Below are 6270 nucleotides of genomic sequence, written 5' to 3' on the forward strand. Positions count from 1 at the left end.
TGTGGTGGTGTTGTGGTGTGATGGTGTGGTGGAATGAGTCACCAGGAGGTGGATGAAAGTTAATGCAGTGAAATATGATGTGCCACTTCACGGGAGGAAGAGTAAGAAGACACCATACAAATGATACAGTCCTCGATTATATCGATCTCAAAAGGAAACTGTGGTCATTGGCACATGAATCATAATATATGAACATATGGTCTGCTGGGTTTTATAAACTCAAATGGGTTGTGTTAAAGTAAGAAAAGCTATATAAAACACTTGTTTGGAATTTTTCCTGGGAAACTGTGAACATTTTACACAGGATGTGAAGGCTTTGGACAAGATGCAGAATAGATTCCAGGAATGAGGGACTTCGATTCCGAGCGCACATTGTGAACTAACTCCACAGAGGCTGGTGTCCTGTCACCAAGTCACCCTTTATTTCCCTGCGGAGAGTCCTTGACACTGATTCACCTTCCTCAGAGCCAGCTCTCAGAGTGAACAGGATGTCTGATACTCTCGTTTAAATCTGTCAGCCAGGGCTCTCTGAATGGACCAGGTTAGTGGCCCCAATCAGGGAACTCCTATATATATATTTATTTATTTATTTTCCTCAGTTGAGGAAGCTCGAATCTAGTGAACTCCTATACTCTGAGCTCCACATGGCTGATCTCGTTACTATCACAACACATTGGGTGGACTGCAACGGTTCTCATGGGAGAGAGGAATGTTGAGAGGAGATTTGTGAGAGGTGTTCAAAATCTTGGAAGGTTTCGAGGGAGTGGACAGAGAGAAGGTGTTCCCATTGGGAGAAGGATGGAGAACACTGGTTTAAGGTACTTGGCTCAAACAATATGAGGAAATCTCTTTTCACAGAAGTAAGTGGTTAGGTTTGGGAATGACCTGTCTGACAGGATGGTGCAGGCTGATCCAACCATGAACTTTCAATTGAAATTGATTAAACATTGAAAGAGGGCAGAGAAACTGCAGGAATACAGTGAAAGGGGATGGGACTCTCTGAGTTACTCCACAGAGTCACAAGAGCACAGTGGGCCCATGTTCCCCATTATCATCATTCCATTCATATTCCATGAAATAATTTTCCTGTCTCAGTCATAGAGTCATACAGTCATAGAGATGTACAGCATGGAAATAGTCCCTTCGGTCCAACCTGTCCATGCCGACCAGATATCCCAACCCAATCTAGTCCCACCTGCCAGCACCCGGCCCATATCCCTCCAAACCCTTCCTATTCATATACCCATCCAAATGCCTCTTAAATGTTGCAATTGTACCAGCCTCCACCACATCCTCTGGCAGTTCATTCCATACACGTACCACCCTCTGTGTGAAAAAGTTGCCCCTTAGGCCTCTTTTATATCTTTCCACTCTCACCCTAAACCTATGCCCTCTAGTTCTGGACTCCCCGACTCCATGCCCCTCATAATTTTGTAAACCTCTATAAGGTCACCCCTCAGCCTCCGACGCTCCAGTGAAAACATCCCCAGCCTGTTCAGCCTCTCCCTGTAGTTCATTGATGTCACAACGTGAAAGGGCAAACTGCAAATATACACAGGCACTCTTCCTAAGTTTGAACATGGTGTGAGTAAAAGTGTCAGAGATTTCCAGTGTGTCATTGAGAGTCATACACGATTTTGAGAAAATGATGATTTCATTCACAAAACAAGCAATGAGGCTTAGACGCTAATGCAGCAGCCTGTCAGACAGTAAGTAACAAAACCAAACCACTGTCACTGCCCAGGCCAAGCATTTGTTCCATGTGTCCACACTGTGTAGATACTTTCCTCACTGACCCATTCAGGGATGTTAATACCCAGCTCGGGAACAGATGGAACTCCAATCCAGGTCCTAAAAGCAGGGACACTACCACAAGAGCCCCTTCCTCGCATTGTAAGCTCTGCACTGCATGAAAGATCATAAAGGTGCATCCTTCCTGACACTCCAAGCATTCGTTACTTTTCAAGCTAACTACTGCAAACCCTTCAGATACAACTTGGGCAGTTCTCTCACCCAGTTTGTGTGTCAGATAGACAGAGGGAAAATGCCAATTCCTCTAAATTTGTGAAATCAGAATGACCAAGCTGACAATCACAGAGCCTTCAATTAGTCCCCATCCTTAAACCAGATCCCAAATTGTATATCTCATTATTCAGTTTGGAAAATCTTAACATTAAAAGAAAACCATCATTACTGATGACTTTAGCTTCTTACCAATGCTTGGTCAATGCACTGTCTCGCACTAAAACTTTTTCCACTTGTTTTTGAAGTTAGAGGAATTTGGGTAAATGTGCATTTTCACAAGTGCTATCACTCATTGAGCAATAAATGAAGAGTTTAAATTGCTATGGCAAACAATGCAGTTTTATAATTGCTGGGGACTGTCAGTTGAATTTTGCACAACAGAAAGGTTATAAAGAAATGCAGTCAGTTTAGGCAGTGCAGGTAAATAGCAAACAGTATAATGTGCACTTACTAATGCATGTTTGAAAGTGTTTACATTTCAATGTCCACATGTGACTATACTGTTGCATGTATACATTACTCTTTATAGTAAGTGCCTATAGGTAGGAATGGAAGCATATGTGTCTGTATGTATGCATTTTGGATTGAAATGTTCTACATTGAATATATCTCAATCTGCTGAATGAATCATGTATTAACTCCATTTTAAGGACAAATAGGCTATCGATTGACCAGAAAACTCCTTGTGTTGTGAATCTGCTGTGTTCCTATGTTTTAGGAGTATAACTTTCAGTTTGCAAATTTGAATTTTTAATTGTAAGAAACAAAAATACCCAAGTTGAGTAATTATAAATCAGAGGGTGATTGATGTCTGTTTAATAAAGACAGATTAGATTAGATTACATTACAGTGTGGAAACAGGCCCTTCGGCCCAACAAGTCCACGCCGACCCGCCGAAGCGAACCCACCCATACCCCTACCCCTACATTTACCCCTTACCTAACACTACGGGCAATTTAGCATGGCCAATTCACCTGGCCCTGCACATCTTTGGACTGTGGGAGGAAACCGGAGCACCCGGAGGAAACCCACGCAGACATGGGGAGAACGTGCAAACTCCACACAGTCAGTCGCCTGAGGCGGGAATTGAACCCGGGTCTCTGGCGCTGCGAGGCAACAGTGCTAACCACTGTGCCACCGTGCCGCCCACGATGTGGAATGGAACAACATTTAACAATGGTGACCCCTTCTGAATGGTGAGAGAGAATAGGAAATAAGTTGTGCAGTGGGGTGCCCTTTGGTTGCAGCTGGAACTGTGAGGTTTCTCCCAGTCAGCTTGGGAGCAGCTTTGAAACAGGCTGTTTCTTCCGATTCCTACAGATGGAACAACCTCTTGCTGCATTCTTGACTGAGAGCCCAAACATCCATTAGTCTGTTGAACCAACTGTGCCCAAATTAAAACATTGCTTGATTGGCATCTTTTCCTCTTGCAATCTATTCCGCAAAATGTTATTGACACAATATAAAGAGATGTTAGTGCTCATAGTTTCTGCTGTTGGATATTTTAAGGTCAGGATAGGGCGGTATTAAAAGGAGATTTTTGAAGAAGTAGCAAGTTATAAATGGGTTTTTAATAAATTCACTAAATGTAAAATTGTTACTATAGCATTGATTGATATACTGTGCAGAATAAAATGTTTGATAGTCTGGAATAGAGCACATAAGGGGCCACTGGAGGCTATAGGTTGACATGAATGAGACTCTTTGCACTTATCCTTTGAAAGCTTCCCTCACCCAGACTACGGTCCACACCTTGAAGGGGTAGCAAACTCCCCCCACAATGCCCTGAAAAGCTGGCCCTACTCTGGAAAGTTACGGGATAGAAGGAAGACTCAATCCCTGCAATGGGAGCAGTCAGGTTAGGAGTGCACTGTGTCATACACCAGCCCACACTATGCTCCCACACTGATGAACACTGAGGGCATCAGGAAAGGGAATCCTGGAATCCAGGGCTGGTTCACAGGCACGATCTGCTCTTCATAGGGGGGTGAGGAGCTGAATATCAGGACTACCACCTGCCCTGACTCCTCCTGCCCACCTGGGGGCTGTTTCTCTCTTGGAATGAGAGGGAGGCAACTATTGAAGGAGATGGAAGTGGGTAGTGCAGCTACTACAGTAGGTGCAGGTGGAGAGGTGACCAAATGAGTAATAGGGCAGTTGAGGCAGCAGGGTTAGTGTAGTTCGGGGAGGTAACAGTGAGGGTGGGAAGACATTGACAGCAATAATAAGAGTGGTAGAGCACTAGCCTCAGTGGGAGGCGGGTACAGTAGCAGAGATAGAGTGAGTGTGAGCTATCAAAGAGAAGATGGTGCCACTTTGTTGCTAGGTGAAGTTGATCATTGACCCACTTCCCACATTTCTGTGAGAGAGGGAAGCCATGCCAATATTGTCATTGATATATCGGAGAAAGAGTGATGGGTGGGGGCCAAAATAGGACTGGAACCAGGAACGTTCCACGTACCCAACAAAGAGACAGGAATAACTGGGGTTCATGTGGGTACCCATGGCCACCCATCTGACCTGAAGAATGTGAGAGGACTTAAAGGAGAAGTTGTTCAGGGGGAGGACGAGCTAGGCCACACGGGGGAGGGTGGCGGTGAATGAGGACAGTTCAAGCCTTTGCTTCAGGAAGACGTGGAGAGCCCTGAGACCACTCCTTTCTCTGTCCAAATGTTTTACTCTCTCTTTTTGGTCTCTATTTCCACCCATCAGTTCTGAGGAACAGTCACTGGACCCAAAACATTAACTCTGATTTCCCTCCACAGATGCTGCCAGACCTGCTGAGATTTCCCAGCAAATTCTGCTCTGTTTAGAAGATTCAGCCCAATGTTCAGAAAAAGCAAGGTGAGGTTTGATGGTCCAGGTTACAATGGAGTACAGCTGGAGTACATTGTCACCATTGTTCCTAACAATGAGAGATCTTCGAGAAGTGTGGGTAAAATTTAACAGAATGGCACCGAGGATGAAGGAACGCAGGCATTTCAACCAACTGTAGAAACTTGGATTAGTTTGCCTTTAGCATTGACATTTCAGGAGAAATTCAATTGCGATAAAAGGTAATAAAACATGTGTGGAAGCTGGAAGGTGGGTAGGCCGTCCTGACCGCTGTCACCCCGGGCGGGTACCGGGGCGGGCTGCCCCAGAGGTGGTCGAAAAGTGTGTCAGGGTGGACCGAGAGCCGGAAGGTACGTAGGGGCGGGCTGCCTGAGAGTGGCTGGAAGGTGGTAGGGACGGGGCTTGCTGGGTCTGTATTGTAGCACTGTTTTTTATGTAACTGAATTGGCTTTTTCTGTAGAAATGTCATTGTTGCTGTTTTGTCATAATGTGAAACTGGGGTTTGGGATTTCTCCTCACTTCCCTGAAAACTGGTTGAACGGTAGGGTTTGGGGCCTGGCTTTACCATTCCTCTCCCCTATAAAATTACTGTTTCTCTGTATACAGCTATAAATGTTAACTATTTTTTGTAGACTCTTTTGTAATTGTTTAATAAAATATACAGGAAAAAAAAACATGGTTGGTAAGAAAATATAAATAAAGGCATAGAATATAAAAGTGAGTGTTAAACCTTTATAAACGTAGATTCATTCTCGAGTATCATCACCAACTCTGGACATTAAAGCTTTAGAATAATAGATTCCCTACAGTGTGGAAACAGGGCCATTAGGCCCAACAAGTCTACACTGACCCTCCGAAGAATAACCCACCCCCTCCCTACAATTACCCCTGACTAACGCACCTAATCTACACATCCATGAAGACTATGGACAATTTAGCATGACCAATTCACCTAACCTGCATATTTTTGGATTGTGGGAGGAAACCCACGTAGGCACGGGGAGAATGTGCAAACTCCTCGCAGACAGTCGCCCGAGGCTGGAATGAAACTCAGGTTTCTGGCGCCGTGAGGCAGCAGTGCTAAGCACTGAGCAACTGTGCCGACCATAAAGGATTTAAGGAAGATTCACCTGATGACGAACTACAGATGCATCTTTAGATTAGAGGAGCTTTCAAAAGACTTGTAAAAATGTCCAAAATAAGGGGGAGTTGGACAGAATATACATGGGGCAATTGTTTCCATTGGTGGAAGGGTTGAGACCCAAAGGGTGCAGATTGAAGGTGAATGGTAAAACCTTTAGTGCTTTTCTTTTTTTTTTCATAACATTTCCTTGGATTCTGGAATGCACTGCCTGAGAGTGTGGTGGAAGCAAATGGCTTTTTTCAAATGGGAATTGGATCACTGGCCGA

This window comes from Chiloscyllium plagiosum, chromosome 16 (genome assembly GCF_004010195.1).
Source record: "Chiloscyllium plagiosum isolate BGI_BamShark_2017 chromosome 16, ASM401019v2, whole genome shotgun sequence".
In the NCBI taxonomy this organism is placed as follows: Eukaryota; Metazoa; Chordata; class Chondrichthyes; order Orectolobiformes; family Hemiscylliidae; genus Chiloscyllium; species Chiloscyllium plagiosum.